The sequence below is a fragment of the Trachypithecus francoisi genome, unplaced genomic scaffold (assembly GCF_009764315.1).
Source record: "Trachypithecus francoisi isolate TF-2019V2 unplaced genomic scaffold, Tfra_2.0 Lachesis_group3, whole genome shotgun sequence".
In the NCBI taxonomy this organism is placed as follows: domain Eukaryota; kingdom Metazoa; phylum Chordata; class Mammalia; order Primates; family Cercopithecidae; genus Trachypithecus; species Trachypithecus francoisi.
In genome coordinates, this window is record NW_022681468.1 from 36,150,740 (window position 1) to 36,172,427 (window position 21,688).

A 21,688-nucleotide genomic window follows, 5' to 3' on the forward strand; every position below is an offset into this window, starting at 1 on the left:
GTGTCTCCCTGGGGAACTCAGGCTGGGATTGAGGTCACCCAGGCCCATGTGTGGTGGCCACAAGAGCCTGGTTCTGTCCCTTCAAGTCCTTAAAGTTAGAGGAACTAACTGTTCCCTTGGGAAAGGGAACAGCAGAATCTTTCAGGCCCATTATTTCTCCAGGATGTTAGAAGAAGGGGCCTCAGCAGCAGCTCCGTGCTGCAGTCTGGCAGGGAGGCCCAGGAAGTGTGAGCCCAGAGCTGGCAAGAAACCCCTATCTCTGAGCTCCTCTGCAGCTGGGAAGGATAGGAACTGTGCCGAGGGAGTTGAAGGGAAGGCCTTCACGAGGGAAGTGGGTCAGGAAAGGCCAGGCCAATCCTGGGGCACAAGGCCTTCTCCACCCCTTACCCTGGAGGCTGGGGCGTCTTAAAGGCTGGGTTTAGGGGCGTGCACCAGGTCTGCCATGGATGAGTGGGGCCTCTGTGGCTGCTGGCCCTGCAACCCACTCTCTGGCTGTTAGATGAAGATCTTCCCTTGGAGTAGCTCAAAGAAATGAACTATTTCGGCCACTGAGCAATGCCTTTCCTGGCCTGGAGGCCTCATTCTCAGGAGGAAGGCTAGGGGCCTGCTACAGTTCAGTGACACTCATGAAAGGAGGGCTTTGAGGGCCAACTGAGATTGTGGGTTAGTCTGAAGATGGGTTTTACAGTCAAGTGTATCACAAAGCACTGGTTACTGAAGAGGTTGAGTGGGTCATGGCAGGGGAAGGATACAGGGCATGAAGGAAGAAGAGGTGTTGAATGGAGCCCTTGGACCAGGGTTCAAATCCTAGCTCCCCTTCTACCAGCTGTGCTTTGGATAAATGACTCAACCTTGGATTTTTCAGCTGTGTCTCAAGGGGTTACTGTGAGATCAAGTGAGCCATTAGTCATGACAGCTCTTTGTAAGTGCCAGGTAGTCCTCTAAGAACCTCCTGTGTATTAACTCATTGAATGATCATAACGACCCCATGGAGGAAGCTCTATACTCTTCCCTTTGTACAGATGGAGAAATTGGGGCGCAGAGAAATTCACTAATTTGTCACACAGGGAGACAGTGTCAGAATTTGAACCCAGGCAGGCAAGCTCCATCACTGTGTTGCCCCACTATGCTAGAGTGTTGTAGGCTGGGACACTGGTGCAGTCCCTGGCACATAGTAACTGCAAATCAATCAGTGTTAGTTGCCCTCTCCCTTGGCCTTTAGTGGAGATTCTGCATGAACAGAGGAGGCAACCAGTTGGATTCGATGATTCTGCACACACCCCCTCTGTTGAGTGCCATGACCTCACCTCCCAAGAGGCCCTGCATTGGCACATTTGGAGGATGGCATCTGGGAGGAGGGGGTAAGCCATCCCCTTGGACTTTCCCCTTCTCTGCCTGCCATGAGGTGGCTTCTGTTAATGATCAACAGACCAAAGGGTGCCCTGGGGCTGCCTCAGGGAGTTGGCTCCATGCCCTTCTTCCCCCGGGGTCTTCCACCCCTGTGTGTAGCCAACCATTTAATCATGTCTGGCTGGACTGACTGGAGGCTACCTGAGTTCAGAGGGGGAGGAGGCAGGGAGGTGAGCCAGGATCCTGGTCACCCCCTTGCTGCCTTGCAGGTGGCCCTCCTAAGGTCTGCCGCTTGCCTGCTGGGCAGCAGGCAGAGATTCTGAAGGCTGGAAAGCAAGGCAAAACCTCAGCCTTTTCTTGAGGTTAGGTCAGCACTGGGGGTCTCACCTCTTGATAGGTAAGGCTTGTGTTGAGAAACCTGGCCTACAATGCTTTCTGTGGGAGTCCCAGATGGTTACAGCTGAGTTACCATCATAGAAAACTAGACTCTGAGGAGCTAGGGCAGGGGTTGTCCATGAGAGCCAACTGCTGGTCAGTGGACAAGGATGCCTCCTCCACATTGAGGCTGTTTGCAGTTGTTTTGAAATGTTGGCAAAGCCCAGATCTCAAAGTACAGGGCTGTGAGTGATGACTGTACCTGTGCTATCAGCTTGGGTTGCAATGAAAATAAATATGGGCAATTGCCAGAACTAAGGCAATTTTTTCAGCACCTGGAGCCAGGCAGGTAGCTTCCCCCTGACCCCAAATGTACTTCGGGGAGAAGGAGCTCATGACCACACAGGTTAGCATTCGTTTCTGCCAATCCCAGTATTCCAGGGCTATGGGAGGCTCTATTGTCCTTGGTAAGGAGCTAGTTTTGGAGTTACAGGGACCTGGGTTCAAGTCCCTGTTCGGCCTCAAAGTCACTTGTGACTTTAAGCTAAACACTTAGTAAAAAGTTAAGATCCCAGTTTCCTCATTTGTAAAATAGGATGATGGTGATAATGATGATGATAATGATATCTAGGTCAATGGGTAGAAAAACTGTGGTATTGTCACACCATGGAATACTATGCAGCTACATAAAAGAACAAATAACTGATACACAACAATGTGGATGAATTGCAAGAGCAAAGCTGAGTGAAAGAGACCAGCCACAACAGAGCACATATTGTATGAGCCCATTTGTATGAAGTTCATAAAGCGGCAAAAGTGACCTATGATGATTGATATTTGATTAGAAGATAGAGCATACGTGTAAAATTCATTGACCTGTGCACTGAAGATTTGAGCACTTCACTGTGAGTTATACTTCAAAAATACAAACCTATACAGTTGTCACGAGTGTTAAATAATACATGTAAGGAAAAGAAAAAGAAATTCAGTACCTGGCCCATTATAGGCACTTAATAAATTGTGGCTGGTCTTTGTAATGGCAACAATGGAGGATGCAGGTACTATTCTAGTCCCCTTTTATAGAAGGAGGGAATGGTCTCAGAGCAGCCGAGTAACTTGCCCAGGGATGTGGGGTTTGAATCCCATCCCAGTAGCTCTCAAGTTTGCACACTGTCCTACTACCTAATACTGTCCCTCAGTGAACAGGTGCTGTTTCTGCAGGAAAGCTAAATTCGCAGTAATCTAGGCACAACCAAGTTGACTAATTAGTAAGTGTAATCATCTACATTAGAAAAGTTTTTCTTTTTCCAGATTTAAAATAAGCCTCCTTGCTAGTCAGTACCTCCCACACCCTGTGGGAGGTAAGGGGAGGCTGATTTGGGGGCTAGCTGGGCTCTGAGTGGCTGGAGAGAGGAGAACCTTGACTGTCTGGTGGGCCAGCATCCAGAGGCCACTGTCCTGGGAGTCACCCTGTGGGCTGCTTGCCTGCCTGTCCTGGCCTATCCCTCACCTGGGCTGATAAGGGCTGTGAGGCCTCTGAGGGGCCTGACTGGCTTAGAGGGGCCTTGGGGAAGGCCTGTCTGGCCCAGCCTCGCTTCACTGGCTCTCAAGCTCAGGGGTGCACGGAAGCCTTATATGGCTATCACAGCACCACTTCCACTCTCTGTTGCGTTCTACTCTTTTGGGAAGTGGTTCTTGGAGCTCCACAGGGAGATGTTCAGCTCAGCCAGTAGATCCAGCCACCCCAAGGAGCTGGGAGTGAGTTCTTGCTGGGCTGACCTCCTCTGTGCAGCATCTGCACAATTGGCTCAGCCTCAGTGCTCTGGGAAGGGCCCAAGGCTTGGGGTCAGACAGCTGGGCAAAATTTGAGGAGGTACTCACTCTCAGGGTCTTACAAGTGAGTGCCTCCTGAAGTTGCACACACTAGGCTTGTGATTTGCTTTACTCTCATTCCAGCCCTGTCAGGCAGCCCTGGATTTGTGATCCTGCTCAGCCATTTTCAAGCTGTTTGATCTTGAGCAAGTTGCTTAACCTCTCTGAGACTTGTTTTTCTCCTCTACGCATGGGGTACAGGAAGCATACTCACCCTGCCCACATTATAGGGCTGTGGTGAGGATCAGATGAAATGGGGAGGAAGGAGCTCTGGAAATGATAAGACCCTAGACAAATGTCATATTGAGAGTGTGGGAGCAGCTTGCAGTCCTCAGAATGACAGAGCCCTTCTCTAAAGATGTTTGAGTATCAAAATGTGGTACTTTGCCATCTTGGCTCACTCTCTCGATTTTCTACCTCAAACTCACATATGGTGTGAGTGTTATAGGTGGTTCTCTTGAATTTATATAGTAAAAATAATAACATGAACCAGGATTTGTGAAGACTTATCATGCACACTGGGGGCTGGGCCTCTATCACATGGTTACATTTGATAGTACCTGCGAGCCAGTGCTATCATTGGCTCCATTTTACAGATGGGGAAAGTCAGGCTCAGGGAGAAGTCACTATTCCCAATTACACAGCTGTACACCACTGAGCCAGGACCCAGGTCTGTTGGGCTGCAACACCCAAGCTCTCAGCCTCCACTTGTAAAAGGAGGCAGATGTCAAATGGCATGGGTCACTTAACAGGTCCAGGTTCCGGTGTTCACCCTCCCCTGGGGACCCATTGTCATGGAGGAGAATTTCTTCTCTCAGCCCATCCTTTCCTGAGATGTCTCCATCACATCTGGTCACCCTCTCTGCAGCCCAGGGGCCTGGGGTAGTGAGCAGAGGTAGGGTTCGCTTTCTGCCTCCTTTACAAACGGAAGAGCTGAGGTGAAACGTGGTGTGGGCAACTGCGCTGGGCTCACCTTTGGGTGCAGCAGTGGCTTTGAAACCACGCCTGTTCTCAGTGGTGCTGCTGCATGGTTGGGGTGGAGGAAACCATATTTTATCACTCACAGGGGTGTTGTCTGGCGTAATGTGTGATCAGGAGGGAGCCTTCTAAAGGCTAAGCTGATTATTTTCTAATCAGTTAACAACTTTATAGTCTACTTGAAACTTGTGACCTTGGGGCTGGCTGTAGAAGGCACCAGGATCGTTGCTGGCATTGGTGTTCCCTCTTTTGGTGCCTTGTTTTCTGAGAGATACTGTCCATTATGATTAGACTGCATTCAAGCATTTCCTCTCCATTCAAGGAAGTCATTTATTCCTGCAAATGCAGGGGTCAGAGGGGGAAAAATGGTGGATTCTCAGAGCTCCAGCCAGCAGCAGAAGCCAGCAAGGGAGGAGGAAGGAGGCATGACGAGATCGGCATAGCCAGCACTCAGATCCTCCCCCAGTTGCCTCAAGCCGAGGGAAGGAGGGCGGGGCTCTGAGGCTTCCTTCATTGGCTCTGGAAGGCCTGTCTCCTAAGGAGTTTTTCTTCCTTTGTTACTAACGATTTTACTGGGCCAGCCTAGTGGGCTCTGAGGCATTAGGAGCAGCCAGGCAGTTGGTTCAGTTAGACTATTAGACTTGGGTAAAAGCTGAAATAGTGCCAACTTTGGTGTTGTCCCTAACCCCTGCTTCTCTCTGTGCATCCTGTAGCTTTTGGGTTGGTTTGGGGCAGGAGCTGCATCTTCCCACACAATGGATGACACCTGCAGCCCAAACAATGTGCCCAACCTCGAATGGAAACCCCTTCAGCAGTGTGCGGTCAGACATTTAGGGGAGATTGCTGGAGTGCAGGTTCACATGAAAGGGGGTTAGGGAGCTGGGCTTTCTCTTCATAAGCATGCACTAAATATCTCTGGAGGTTTAGACGTCCATCCCCACATACAAGCAAACCTGGGGGTTACGCATTGCTGCAGCTGCCACCAGTTTGGAGACTGAAGGGAACAAGTCCCACCCCGGCCATCGCTTGCTGATGAAACTTGATGATCACTTTCTATTTCCAGGCTTCCATTTTCTTCTCTGTGAGATAGAGGGTGGGGCCAAAGAGTAGTTTGTTTCATGATTCCATGAATATCTTAGAAAGCAAAATGCGCAGAGCCAAATTTCCTTTGCCACGCTGCATGACAGGGCAACGGAACTGGCAGTGTTGTTGCTGTAAAACCCCAACTAGAGTTACAGACGGAAGGGAGTTGGTGTGTCCTGTCACTGATGTCAGGTGACTCACCCAGATGAGTTTGGGACTCTAGAAGCTGGCTGTCGGAACATCTTTGAAGTGGTGGTTTTAAACACTTTTATGAACTGTAGGCTGAATGAGAACACGTAAGTCATTCTCTTGGTATGTTGTATTTTCCCAAACACGCTATTTCAAATTGAAACATTGCAACAACTGCCTTAATTTAGCATGTGCTTTGCATTTGAACATGCTGCTTATTAGCTGACTGGTTTTTGTGATTCTCAGAGAATAAGTTACTCAGGTTTAAAGTCACAGGGAGGCAGATTTTGACTCAGTCCTGGGAAGACCTTTTTAAGACGCTGAGCTGACCTTTGGAGGTAGTGGACTTCCTGTTGTTAGTAATGTTCAAACAAAAGCTAGGTGTTCCCCCCACCCGACTCTCCCTCTCCTGGGTCAGGGACATTGCAGAGTGATTCTTTGACATCCTATCCAAAGCAGTCCCCTCCTCCTCACTCTCTATGTATCATTCTGGTTTAATATTTCAGTACTTATTACTCTCAGAAAGTGCCAAGTTCATTTAATTCTTGACTTGTCTGTCATTATCTCACCCAGCTTGAAGGTAAATCTGGTGAGGCAGGCTCCTGGGCTCTTACTAATTGTTTTTTTTTGAAGTAGAGTCTCACTCCGTCACCCAGGCTGGAGTGCAGTGGCTTGATCTCGGTTCACTGCAACCTCTACCCCCAGAGTTCAAGTGATTTTTCTGCCTCAGCCTCCTGAGTAGCTGGGACTACAGGCATCTGCCACCACGCCTGGCTAAGTTTTGTATTGTTAGTAGAGACAGGGTTTGACTATGTTGGCCAGGCTGGTCTCGAACTCCTGACCTCAAGTGATCCGTCCGTCTCGGCCTCCCAAAGTGCTGGGATTATGGCATGAGCCACCGTGCCCGGCCTCCTGTTCACCATTCTATTTCATATCAGTGCTGATGCCTGGCGCTCAGCAGGCACTTACCTACTAAATGGATGATTTTTCTATTGGTACAGGTGTTAGAGCTTCTAAGAGCCCACTGTTCTAAGGGATTAGACCTTCAAAAGCTGGCTGTGGGTGTTTGAGGGAGCCGTGGTGTCCTGAGATTAATGAGTAGAGGAGTATTAGGAATTGCACATGTGACCCCTCTCTGGCTGTTTGTCCTGGGGTGAGTCACCTGACCTTTTTGGGTCTCTCAGTTGCTTCATTTGTAAAAAGAAAGAGTTGGATTCAGTTATCTTTATGGCTCCTTCCAGCTGGACTATCTTGTGATTCAAGTATTCTGTGTTTGTACTCACTTCTCTGTTTGTTCAACTCTCTTTTATTAGGGGTTCTAGGCCTGTTGAAACTGACAAAAAAAAGTAGCCGTGGGAAGCAAAGAGTAAATATTATACAAGTGCAAATGAATTACTATTGTATTCTGTGTAACAAATTATAAGGACTACAGAAAGTCTCCAAGGGAACTGACTATTTAATTAAATAATCATCAGGTTAAATATAGCTCATTCAACTGTGGTACAAATGAACAATTGAGGATTTCTTTCCTGATACGTTTTAGCCATCTGATAGTGTGCTCAGCCACAACATACCCACTACTCTCTGATTTTAAATATACGTTATAAATGGGATCAGTTTATACTTTCTTTCTTCTCTCTGTGGTCTCTCCAGGAGATGGCTAGTAAGCCTGGATGATTCCATTTTACTGGTGAGAAAATGCAAAATAAGCTATTCTTAATAACAGCATTAAAACAACCCTTGCCATCCTGGCTAACACAGTGAAACCCCGTCTCTACTAAAAAATACAAAAAACTAGCCGGGCGTGGTGGCGGGCACCTGTAGTCCCAGCTACTCGGGAGGCTGAGGCAGGAGAATGGCGTAAACCCGGGAGGCAGAGCTTGCAGTGAGCTGAGATCCGGCCACTGCACTCCAGCCTGGGCGACAGAGCGAGACTCTGTCTCAAAAATAAATAAATAAATAAATAAATAAATAAAAAATAAAACAACCCTTGCAAAGGATGGCACTGAATGGTGGGTGCATGTTGAAGTGGAAGGCACAGAGATGGCTAAGTTTTTTTGTTGTGAAGTAAATTTTGTTGTGAAATACATTTTCCTCTTTCTGCACGCTCCTGGAAGAGCTCTCCTCTTCTGTATCCTGAAGTGTTACCCAAATGCCACACATGATAGCAACCAATTCAGAATGACCTCTGTGATGAATCAGTCAGTACGTAGATGGGTACTGGGTTCTAATGCAATGCGGAAGGTGCTGTATGGATCCAAAAGGCATAGAATGTGGTCCTCATGCACACCGTTTACATTTTAGTTGGTGAGGCAAGACATAAACTAATGAAACCATCAATTAACCATATCAGATTTTGTCCTGTGGATACAAATAATGGATACAATACAATACAATCCATAAAATTTGTATAAATCTGTACAAATATGGATACAATAAAAGACTAACTTGAGAACAGATAATTAGAGGATAGTACAATTTGTGATACTCTGTGCTCGTGGCAGCATCTGGTCTGGAGAGAAGTTCTCTTGCAGCTCCACACTGGCCTAACTCTGGGAGTACCAGAGGAACCCTGCTTACTTCCCTGAGTCACAGAGACTCAAGGAATTAAATGTAAATGGTGCTCCCTGGAGCTGTGTATCTTGGTGTCCCTGCATCAGAAGAACTCAGACTGCAGAGACCTAGCAGACAGGAGCAAAGAGAGTAGTCTTAAGGTCTCTGCCCATGGGGTGGAGCCAACCTACAGACCCATTAAAACGTACTGTGCTTTATACAATATTCTAAATATTTTGAACCAACATTTAAAAATCAAAAGATTTAATAATAATGATTCGAATTTCTGACGTCTCTGGGAAAACTGGGGTATCTGGCCACAGATGGCTCATATTCCCATTTGGCATCAGCCATGTGGATGTAAATAGTATCTGTGTTTGTTTGTTTTTTTATAAAGTGGGCTTGTGCTCTCCAGTTTGCCCTAGTCCCCACCACGCCCTGTGTGTCCCCAGGACCTCCTGAACTTTCTCTCCTCCAATGTTACAGAAATTTTTCTTTGTATCCATATCTCTATCAAAAAATATGAAAAACAAAAGCTCAAGAGGGCTATGTGCTTAAAAACAATAAGCAATAGGAAAGACTATTTCTTCATGCAAGCAAAGGGTGGCTATGTTGAAGGAATGGAGCCCACCAGCCTCACTTATGTCCTTCCCTGCTGGGCTCCTGTGCCAGCTGAGTTTGAGGGAAACATGGCAGGTTATATAACAGAGGAATCACCTCAGGAATCGTCTTAATAGTTGAGGTGTATTAAGGGTTTATATGTGCCATGTGCTACCTCATTAATCCTTCCAACAGTGCTTTGAGGTAGGTTCTGCTATTATTCCCTGCCTCCCAGAGGAGGAAACAGGCGCAGAGAGGTTAACCAACATGCCCAAGGTCACACAGCTACTTGAGGATGGAGACAGGATTTGAATGCAGGCCTGCCGGACCTCAGAATCCATGCCCACTTTTGTTCCCTCACTATGAGTCTGTAAGACAGATGCCCCTGGCCTGTGCTGATACATACACGTAGTGTCTGTGTGTATGTGTGTATTGTGCCTCCCACTAGAATATAAGCTACATGAGAACAGAGCTTTGTTCTGTTTCATTCCTTGCTGTCTCCCAGCACCCAGAGCAGTGCTTTGGCAGGTAACAGGCACTCAGTAAGTATCTTTAAATGTATGTGCTGGGCAGACAACCCCTGATCCCTGGGAGGCTGGGGCTATATTTGCTGAACTCTTTCCTCTGAGTATTACATCCTAATGGGGGCTTAGGTTGGGCCTTTTGCCAGATTTGGTTAGGGTGAAAGGGACAGGTGGGGATAGCCCAACTTGCTCCACACCTTGTTGTTCCAAGTCTGGGTCTTCCTCTTTTCTTCGTTTTTCCTTCTCCATCCTCCAGAGCATGAAATGAGACAGACAGGGGACTGGAAAGGGAAGGACAAAGCATTAACTGTTTACAAAGACAGATGGTGGAGGAAGTAGTCCTGCGGACCATGTGGTGGGCTGTCCTGGGGTGCTTGTGCTCAGGGGCAATGGGAGTGGGTTAGTGGGCAGCTGCTTCCTGACTGAGGTGGGAGAAGTAGCGAAACCCAGTGATGAGGGGCTTGATGACAGCAATGGTTTTGAGTGGTGGCCCCATCTCTGGTGCCCATCTGCTTTAGTTGCTTAGAAGCATACCCCAAGATAAGGATTTGAGTGGAAGTAGTTTGAGAGGTAATTTCAAGAAGCACCACTAGGTAAGCGGGAAAGTGAGTCAGAAAGAGAAGGCAGCCAGTAAAGGGTTTGTATCAAGTTAGTTATCACTCTGGGTGTCTAGGCCTTGATGCTGCTGGGAAGATCAGGGAGCCAGTGAAGGACACATGCTTCAGAGACAACACATCCAAAGGGCAAGGGAGCTGGGGTATTTATACACTAACTCTTTCAGTCTTGGGTTGAGGGCTGCTTGACACTTCTGACCTTCTGTGACGGTGGCTAGAGAGAGTCCACAGGCATAGGTACAGGGACTGGCAGGTGGAATTGGACAGACATGTGCTGAAATGGTGAGGGTGAAGGGATGTGGTGGGCCACCAATAGCATCTTCAACCCCTCTTCTGTTCATGGAAGCTGAGCATCACAACTGGAGCCCAGTACGCTTGACAGAGGTACTATATCTGCCCTGTGTCCATTAGCTTTTGCTACATAATAGACCACCCCCAAAATTAATGCTCAAAATGACAACCACTTACTTAGCTCACACTTTGGTGGGTGGGAAATTTGAGCTGGGCTTAGCTAGGTGGTTCTTCTGGCCTCATCTGGGCTTACTTATATATCTGTGGTCACCTGGCAGGTAGGCTGCGGGCTGGTGGTCTAAGATGGCCTCGGCTGGGACAGCTTATTGGTGCTCCATGTGGTCTCTTATCCTACCGCCCTAGCTGGGGCTTGTTCTCATGGTGACAGCAGCACTCCAAGAGAATGAGTGTGGGCAGGCAAGCCTCCAGAGGGCTAGACTTGGAACTGGCACAACATTACTTCCATTATACTTCATTGGCCAAAGCAAATCACAAGGCCAGCTCAGATTCAAGAATAGACTCCACCTCTCAGTGGGAGAAACTACAAAGTCATATTTAGGAGTATAGATACAGGAAGAGGAGCACTCATAGTCATTTTTGCAAATAGTCTACCACATGCTCATGCCCTTAGGCATCTTGTGATCTGGTGGACAATCAAAATCAGTGTTTATTCTACTGTTTTAGGCACAGTAGGAGTCAGAAGCTGTTGGCTGGAGTGTGGGAAAGTCTCTGTCCTACAGCAGCTTCTCCACTTAGGCTTTCTGTTAAACATTGTCCTTTCCCTTGTTTTTTTTTTTTTTTTTTGGAGATAGAGTCTTTTTCTGTTGCCCAGGCTGGAGTGCAATGGCATAATCTTGGCTCACTACAACCTCTGCCTCCCGGGTTCAAGTGGTTCTCCTGCCTCCGCCTCCTGAATAGCTGGAATTACAGGCATCCGCCACCACACCCAGCTGAATTTTGTATTTTTAGTAGAGTCGGGGTTTCACCATGTTGGCCAGGCTGATCTCAAACTCCTGACCTCAGGTGATTCACCTACCTTGGACTCTCAAAGTGCTGAGATTACAGGCGTGAGCCACAGTGTCCAGCCTCGTTCATCTTTAAGAAAGCAATGACCTCTGGGAGATAACACATTATCCCTCTACTTACTGAGGCTTGTGTGTGGGTGGGGAGAGCTGAAAAGAGCCAATCTGAGAGTTAGGTTGAGTCAAAGACATGTAATTTGAATTTAGCAGTTTATTTTTTTCTAAAAGATTTGTACTTGCTTATCTAACAAGAATTTTTTTCCTTAATAGAAGGTAGTTTTGTGGAAAGAACCAGGTGCATATCACATAGGATATTACTGCTTTCCTTGGTTTATCAATCCTTAAAGGAAGTTTACTTTGGAGTGTAAGAAAATGACAGCCACTTCAAATGCAGGTGGCATCATGAGGAGGTATTAGTTTCCCTCCCCATATAAAACACAGAAGAAATACACTTACAAAAAGCCAAGTAAAAGAGCTTTGAAATAGTGGACAATATGGCTCTGCTGTTTACCTTGGGTGGAGTGATAGCTCGGGTGGAGACGTGCGGAGGGAGTGAGATGTCCAGCCATTGTCTGTTCCTTGGGCTGCCTGGGGTATATACCTCCACCTTTGGGTCATTCACCTCCCCACTGCCCCACAGCTCATGTTCAGGTGGATCTGCCAGCCTCCCGAAGGTCTCTGGCCTTTTCTCCTTCACTTCACTTTTCTTTCTTAGTTACCTGCTGCTGTGTAAAACCCCATTGTGTTCCTGCGGCACCATCAGGCTTGGAAGAGAGCAAGTCCAAGGGTTCTCCCAAGGTCTGGATCTAAACAGCCAGACAGGGTAGGAAGGAATGAGATCCCCATACAGGTTGGGAGGAATGAGATCCAAGGCCAACTCCCTTTTGGAGGGAGGAGATCCTCCTGGACTCAGAAGCTGGACTTCTAGGTGAAGAAAGGCTTCAAGCCTCTGGCCTCTACCCTTGTTCCCTGGTGGTGTGGACTGGCTGAAAGGCTTGGATCACCATTGATAGTAAGACCTCAAGTCTGCAATGATCGTAATGGAAGCCCCTCCTTCCAGTCCAGGAACAGAAATGTTCTTGCTGTAAGTAGCTGGGTGTGAACTAGGCATGCAGAGTTGAAATATTCCTGTGCAGGATTGATCTGCATGAATGGCCCTCACCTGTGATGCTCCTGATGCATCTTGGAGGCCAAAGGAACTTTCTTCCTGGCTCTTGGCAGCATTGACTGGGGATTTCAAATGGCCAACCAGTTCACAGCCATTGTGAACAGTTACGTGAAAACCCTTCATTTCATCTGTTCCTCACAATGGTCCCTGCTTTACAAACAGAGAAGTGAAGCTTCTGGAGGTCAGATGATTTGCCCAAGGTTATGGAAGTAGTAAGGGGTAGAAACTAAGCCTTTTAATTTCAAATCCACTGCTCTTATCACAATATCTCACTATTAATCCCCAATCTGCCCAAATATTGCATTAAAAGGAAATGATTTAGGGAAGAGATTTGAGGGTTGTCTCCTTTGAAATGTATACTTTCAGAATTTTCCAGCCATCCTTTTCAAGGCATCAGCCCCAATTCCCCTTCTGTACATCCTCAGTGAGTGATATCTCACCTCCTCCAGCCCATACAGCCCTCCCCTCCCCACATAGGGCCAGCATCTTAGCATTTTCCTCCCCACCAACCACCGACTCTGAGCAGTGGGTGCCCAGTATTGTGTCAGGGAACTTGGGAAGCCACAGGGTCAACAGGCCCATCTTCCCCTGGCATTAATTTCACTAGAAGCATTGTTAGGGGAGAACAATCTTACGGTGCCTATCTACCTACTATGCAGCAGGAAGTACATTTTGAAGATTAGTATTTTTTATCTTTCAAAATAATGCAAAGAAATTATTGCTTGCTGCAGGTGTTTCCAGAGGCAGCCCTGAATCTTCTAGAGATGTCTCCTTAGCAGGCTGTGGGTTTAATTGCTGAAATACGACCCTCATTATCTGAAAAGCTCAATGGGTATCTACCATATGCCCCAGGACAATGTGCCGCGCTGGTGCTTTTCTCATATATTATTAGATAACTTTCCTCATCTTTACGTTCCTGTTAAGTTACACCCTCCTTGAAGCTTTTGTAGTAAATAATAGCACGTGCCTACTATGTGCCAAGAGTGGGGCTCAGACAAGTATCAGGCAAGCGAGGGGCCTCGTGTACAAAATTTAAGGAGGCATTCAGCTGCTGATCCTGAGACTGAGTGCCTAGTCCTTTGTGAGTGCCATTGTCACCTTGGTCCCACCCTGGCTAGGTTCTTTTTAATTATTTTATTTTATTTCTTTTTTAGAGACAGGGTGTCCCTATGTTGCCAGGGCTGGTCTCAACCTCTGGGTTCAAGCGATCCACCCACCTTGGCCTCCCAAAGTGCTGGGATCACAGGTGTGAGCCACCTTACCCAGCCTACCCTGGCTAGATTCTTTACCTATATATATCCTATTATCTTCACAATGGTCTCATTTTACAGATGGGCAAGACCTGAAGCATATGCTGGTTAAGAAGCTTGCCCAAGGTCACACAGCTGGTTCCAGCAACCTGCTGGTGAACACTGACATTATCGTGTTTGGATTTACAACAGCCCTGAGAAGTAATTGGTCCTATATAATATTGGTTCATGAGCTCTGATTGCTCAATTTTCAGGCATTTTGGAAATCAGTGGTTAAATACAGCCATTATTAAAAATGAAATTATATAAACTTAATCAATTGTATTAAAAACAAATGTAATAACTACCCCAAACTCATCATTTCCTAATTCTCCTGTGTTCCCTGTCCAAGGGCAAGGCAGAGTGGCTGCTACTTTGGAGCAAAAAAAAAATCCCTTCTCTGTAGGGCAGGCAGAGGCAGGCTCCTCCCTGCGCCAGCCGGAAGCCACTTCTTCCTGTCATTCTCCAGTGCGGATATACTGTAGGAAACGGCCACCAAGGCCGCAAGGAAGAAAAACACCCGCTTCCCATGCTCCCAACATGGGCAGTAGAAAGCTCTAGGCTAGAGCTCCCCGAGACCTCTCCCTGGGTTTGAGGAGAAACAGACTTTCCACTGAAGTGACACACACCGTAGCCCATAGTCTGAATGTTGGGACTATAGGAGCTTTCACCCGGGGGCTGGAGAACAGCCGGTCTACAAGAGAGAACTTGGCTTTGGGTACCTGAGAGGCCTGGGTTTGAATCTTGCCTCTGCCTGGGTGGCGTCGGTCAAGGCATTTAACTTCTCCTTGCCACACGGGGTGGCCTCGGTCAAGACATCTTGCCACACTGGTTGGCCTTGGCCAAGGCATTTAACTTCTGCTTGCCTCAGTTTTTCCAGCTGTAAAAGGGGAGAATGCCCACCTTATGGACTCATACAGAGTTGTGGTTGAAAAATCAAAGACATTGTGTAGAAACCATTCTAAGATATACATGATGGAAGGCGTGGAATAAATGTGAAATGAACGAATACCAATAGCAGTTATGCGCCAGCCACCATGCTAGGCAAGGAGGATTCCAATGTGAGTGGACAGGGGTCCTGACTCCAGGATTTGCAGTGCAGGGAGGCAGGGAGAGAGAGAGGAGGTGATGGTGGAAGGGCTGGCACTTTGGTAGCAGCGTGGGGAAAGAGCAGGGAGCACACGGTGGGTTCTAACTCACCCTGCCCAGCCACTTGCAGAACAAGCATTTCCTGAGATCTACTATGTGTCTGTGGATATTACGGGGGGTGCAGCTATGACTATGACACAGTCCCTTTTCTTTCAGAAAAGCACTAACAGGCATGAAAGGCGAAATGATTACACAGGCAAGACAATGCTTAAAGATCAAGATAGAAGAAATTATGGATCGAGGAATGTAGTGCCAGACCACTGGAGAGGGCTAGGTAGACAGGGAGGGCCTCTGTTCAGACTTGCTAGAGAGGCTGGCAGGTGAGGGTCCTCCGGGAAGGCCTGCAGTTCTTCTCTGGTTTGTTTTAGCAAAGTGGAGGAGAGGGGAGGGGCAGGGCTGGAGTTTGCCTTCTGCTGTGGTGATGATGCTCTGAGGGTCCAGCTGTTCTTCCCATCCTTGCTGCTGCTGGACTGCCTCTCTCCCTGCCACGGCTTGAGCCCAGGGCTGAAGCACCACTGGACCTGTCTCCACGGGACCCTGAGGACAAGTCAGAATCCTAGCTTGCCACAGTGTCCCTAGTCACATTGATTTGGTTGGTGTGCTGAGGACATGCAGAGAGAGGGAGTGTAGACGCTGAATTAAATCCTTTTCAGGAGAGAGGACAGGGTGGGAGAAGAACTGGCATTTGGTCACAAGTCCATCTCATCCTGCCTGGAGGCTCCTCTCAGTTGAGTCAGGGTGACTTTCCTGGGTTGAATAAACAGTTTCAGGACAGTTTGGAGGTTGTGTGAGACTGGCAGGTGAGAAAATGAGGCCCTCCCCACACTCCCCAGCCCTAGGCCTTGCGTTCTCGGAGATACAGGCACGTTCTGGATCTCCCGAGCCTTCTCTTGGTGAAGGGAGTTTCTCCTACAGCACAAGGCCTGCTGTGGCGGCTGAGGTTGGCCAAGGCCCCAAGGCTGGGTAGGGGGACAGTAAGTTGGTGTTTAGGGGACATGGCCTCTTGGCAGTTGTACCATTGTGCCTTACTAGGAGGCAACTTTTCTCCTCACCCAGAAGTAATTAACCTGTGATAAGCAATAAAAAATAAATCGACATGATGATGTCTCATTCAATGATACTCCATGCTCACATGATATTACTAAGGGAACTGTTTTTAAAATTAAGGATACAGGCCGGCGTTTTGGCTCATACTTGTAATGTAATCCCAGCATTTTGGGAAGCTGAGGCAGGGGGAATCACTTGAATCCAGGAGTTCGAGATCAGCCTGGGCAACATGGTGAAACATGTTCCTACAAAAAAATACAAAGAATTAGCTGGGGATGGTGGCACAGGTCTGTAGTCCCAGCTACTCAAGAAGCTGAGGTGGGAGGATGGTCTGAGCCTCGGAGGTCAAAGCTGCCATAAGCCGTGATGGTGCCACTGCACTCTAGCCAACTTGACAGAATGAGACCCTCTCTCAAAAATAATAAAATAAAGGCCAGGCGCGGTGGCTCACACGTGTAATCCCAGCACTTTGGGAAGCCGAGGCGGGCAGATCACTTGAGGTCAGGAGTTCGAGACCAGTCTGGCCAACATGGTGGAACCCCGTCTCTACTAAAAATAGAAAAATTAGCTGGGTGTGGTGGCCTGTGCCTATAATCCCAGCTACTCAGGAGGCTGAGGCAGGAGAATTGCTTGAACCCAGAAGGCAGAGGTTGCAGTGAGCTGAGATCGTGCTACTGCACTCCAGCCTGGGAGACAGAGCGAGACTCCATCTCAAAAATAATAATAATAACAATTATTATTATTGTTATAAAATAAAATAATTAAGGGGCAGAGAAAGAGCAGATGAAATGCTAGGTCTGCTGAAAAGTGTGGGATGAGGTGCTACCCAGCACGACCCCCTCTTTTCTGTGCTTGTCGTGGTTGCACCTGTGCTTCCCTGGCTCTGAGGAGTCTGTCCGCATGCTGGACGTGTTTCTCCTGTGTGCATCTTCGTGTCATAGACCACATTACTCTTGGAGAAAGGGACTCTTTCTGGAAGAAGTAGGCCGAACCCCACTCTGCTCCTTGTGTGAGGAATGGGTAGGGGATCGGAAGAGAGGTGGTAGAGAGTGGTGATTACAGGTGTGGGCTCTGAAGTCAAAAAGCCTGGAGTTCTTTCCTGATGTTGCCCCTGCTCCTTGTGTAAGCTTGGGGAAGTCACTTAACCTCTTTAAGCCTCAATATTCTCATCTGTGACATGGGAATAATAAAAGTGCATATCCTCATGTGGTGATGGGGAAACCTGGAGAGGAGAGCTAGGCACTTCTTGCTGTGGGGCCCTGGGAAAAATCCCCAAACCTCCGAGCCTCAGGTCTGCTCAGGTGTCATGTGGGGGGCACATTCCCAGCCCACGTTTCAGAATTGCTGTTAAGGGAGGATGGAATGAGACCTTGGCACACTGCGCAGCACTATGAGGAGCATGTGGTAAGTACTCCCTACATGCCGGCCACTCCAGTGACTGCGGCTGACTGTGGTTAGGGCCAAGGCAAACGGACAGAAGGAAGCTGACCTCCTTCGCCCGCTGGGCTCTTTCTGTGTTTCTCTAAGGAAACCCAGTCCTGTAGTAGTGAGCAGCCCTTGAGGCCAGGTGGGTTCCACTTCACCATGGTCTAACCCTCCCAGGGACACCCTCCCTGCTTCTTTGCCATCATCAGCTGGGCCATCAGTCACACTGGGCAGATGTGTGACCACCAGACACAGCAGAAAAACACTCATTTGGCAGCCTCTTCAGTTGGGAGTAAACTCCCTGGCTCTGGGATTGTGGGGCCACCTCCTCTCACAACCTGGGCCATGTTTTCATTCCTAACCATCCCCACTACACAGAAGAGTTGGAATTTTCTGGTTTCTCACAGAGCCCCAAACATCTCCTGTCCATCCCCTTGTTAGACTGGTAGCTAACTATGTGTCTGTAAGTTAGAGACACCAGGGGCTGGTAGTGGGTGCCAGGTGCGGGTTGTCTGCTCAGCCCTTTCCCGAAAGGCCCCTATTGGATGGTTTTCTTGGCTCTCAGCAGTGGCAGTTCTCTCTGACCACCTGTCTTCTGCTCCACTCAGGGTTGTTGCACTGAGACTGGTGACCAGTTGTTCTCTATCTCCTGGGGACAAGCAGGCGCTGAGGCCACAGTGCACACACTGTGTCTGAGAGGGGCCAAAGGGGAAAACCACCTGCCTGGATTGTTCCGGCTGCAGCAAAGCCTCCAACCCTGGAGGTCTTTTCCAAACAGGATAGAGCTTCATCTCTCTGGAATGTCTGAGGGCAGCAAGGTCTCCCCTGCTCTCTCTGCACAGACAAAGCTCGTCTTCCATGAACAGCAAGGTCTCCCCTGCTCTCTCTGCACAGACAAAGCTCGTCTTCCATGAACAGCAAGGTCTCCCCTGCTCTCTCTGCACAGACAAAGCTCGTCTTCCATGAATGACTGGGCCCCACTTCTGGATGCCATAGAGCTCCAAACTCCTTCTCGTACTCCACAAAACACAGAGCACTGCTCAGGGCCTTGGCTACTGTGAATGTGTTTCTTCTTCCAGGTACTCGTTTTATTTCTCTAACTCCCCTGAGGATGAGGAGCCTGTCCCGCTTGATATCCACATCTCACTTACCACAGTGCTGGGCGCTTCCTAAGCATCTGCTAGGGCCTTACAGCAATTGGGCGGCGGCCTTGAGGGGGAAAGCAGAGCTTGGCAGGATGGGTCACCAAACTGGGAGGTGCTGATGAAGCCGTGAAAGGTCTGGAATTTGGATGCTGCCTAAGGAAGGCAGGCTCCACAGTGGCCACAGGGTGGTGGGGTTCCGTGCTGGGGGCAGCTAGGACACTGTAGTAGCCTGGGGAGAAAGGGCTGGGGCATGAAGGTATTGGGCAAGGGGGACAATTGACTTCCTTCAGAGCTGAGTTGAGAACCATCCCTAGAGCCCTCCAGATGACCCCGGTCTTTGTATCAGTGAGGGGTTCAGGCCAGGCAGGCCTCTGCTAATCTCCAGCTGGATGGGAGGGGGTGCAGGGGAAGTGTGAACGCGATGTGGCTTCGGGAGAGATGGGGGCTTGGGTGGGTGGAACCAGAGGATGAGTCCCTGGCCAGAAGGGTAGGGGGAGACAGGGCACCCAAAATGCCACAGAACATGGAGCTCCCTGCAAGCTGGGGAACGTGGCCAGGCCCTGTACCCTTAAGAGAAATCGAGCCCTGGGGTTGACTCATGCTAGGTGCCAGAGTCACTCTGAGACTCTCACTGAATGACGTCAGGTGAGAACCTGGGCAGACTCCTGGGGCAAAAGGGAGAGTAAATCATCATCATCATCATCACAACAACCACAGCACTACTCTACATTTCAGTAATGTTTCATAGTTTACAAAGGGCTTTCACATGAAGAGGGAGAGGACTGAGGAATTTCAGTTGCCTCCACCCACATACACTCCCAAGGCTTTCACCTTGACCCTTTGCCTCTCTCCTCCCCATCTCCAGGACTCAGAACTTGTACTGGGATCTGCTGCTGTGTGCAGCCTCGAAGCAGGGTGAGAGGAGAGGCTAAGGATCCGGAAGGTTGCTCCTCCCTGCAACCTCCTCCTCTCCTGTGGTCCTGAGTCCCTCTCCTTCTCAGACGTATGCACCCATACCTGGCTTATCTGGGTTTCTGAGAAGGCAAGGAAAATAGAACTTCCCTTCCTGTGTCCCCAAGAAGGAAGGAGCTCTGGGCTAGGAGGGGATGGACCAGAGCTCCTGGTACTTTGTTGGCATCACAATAACCCCTGTTTCTTTCCTCCCCTGACCTACCTGCTGGGTCCACCCTGGCTTTCCATCTTGCTCTGTGGGTACATCTGCCATGTGAGGCAAAAGTCAGTAAACGTCTCCTACATTGACCCAGGTCTCAGCCTCCTTCCTGCCAAATGGCACAGATGGCAGCCTCAATCCCTGCCTGGATAAACACACTCAATATTTCTTTGTTGTTGTTGTTGTTGTTGTTGAGACAAAGTCTCGCACTGTGGCTCAGGTTGGAGTGCAGTGGCGTCATCTTCGCTCACTGCAACCTCCGCTCCCAGGATTCTAGACATTCTCCTACCTCAGCCTCCCAAGCAGCTGTGATTATAGGCACCTGCCACCACACCCGGCTAATTTTTTTGTTTGTAACAGAGACGGGGTTTTGCCATGTTGGCCAGGCTGGTCTCGAACTCTTGACCTCAGGTGATCCACCTGCCTTGGCCTCCCAAAGTGCTGGGATTACAAGTGTGAGCCACCGTGCCCAGCCAACACTCAATATTTCTCTATAAGCATACCATCTTTCCAAACTTCAGAAACTCCAACATCTGCAGCCTGTCCCAGGCTGGTCAGGAAGTAACAGAAAGAGAAAAGGTGCACAGCAGCTCCAAAGGCAAATGCTGTTGGCAAGAAAGCAGGGAGATGCAGTAAAGAGCAAGGATGGCTGGCCGCAGGGGAGGGTACTGCCATGGGCCCATGGGACAAAGAGGGCCAATGTAGAATGCTCTGAACTCAGAGTAGGGAAAGAGGATGAGGATGTGGGTATCCTTGATACAACCAGTCGACTCACCTCGAATGTTTAGGCTAGGATACATAAAAGTGTGAATTAGATGGTCCCACCAATTTAAAAAATGGGACACTACAACCCAGATTGATAAAGCCTTGTCCTTTAGGAGTGGCAGGAAGAACAGTGTGGGAGAGCCATGAATATAACAAATGAAGCTACATGTAGTCTATGGAAGGTTTAGTGTCATCTACCGGAATCAGTCGATCATTTCCCAGTGAAAAGTCAGTAGGGAGGCCAGGCACGGTGGCTCACTCCTGTAATCTCAGTATTTTGTGAGGTCGAAGCAGGCAGATCGCCTGTGCTCAGGAGTTCGAGACCAACCTGGGCAACATAATAAATTAGCCGGGTGTGGTGGCATGCACCTGTGGTCCCAGTTCCTTGAAAGGCTGAGGTGGGAGGATCGCTTGAGTCGGTGAGGTTGAGGCTGCAGTGAGCTGGGATCGCGCCACTGCTCTCTGGCTTGGGCCACAGAGTGAGGCCCTGTCTCAAAAAAAAAAAAAAAAGTCAGTAGGGAGATAGAAAACAACCTGTCTAATCAACTTTATTGGACACAACTAGTGTACAAAAACAACATCAAGGTGGGTGTGGTTATGCTGTGATAACAATCATAAAATCTTGGTGGCTTACAATAAGAAAGGTTATTTTTCATTTGTAATACATGTTCGTTATGAGTCGGTCATGGACTGCTCTGTTGATTTCACTCCTGGGCTGATGGCATGACACCGGGACTCCTGGATCTGGGCACTTATGGTTTCACAGCACAGGGAAAAAAGATCAACACATGGAATCATTCACTAATTCTTAAAACGTCTGTCTAGAAGTGACACCTGTCACTGCTGCTCACGTTTCACTGGCCAAAGCAAGTCATATGGCCAAACCTGAACTCTCCTGGGGCAGAGACCTCAAAATCCAGTTGGTGAACAATTGTCTTGAGACGGAGTTATAAACAAATATAAGAATAAAATATATTGGCTGAGTATGGTGGTTTATGCCTGTAATCCCACCACTTTGGGACGCTGAGGTGGGAAGACTGCTTGAGTCCAGGAGTTTGAGACGACCCTGGAAAACATA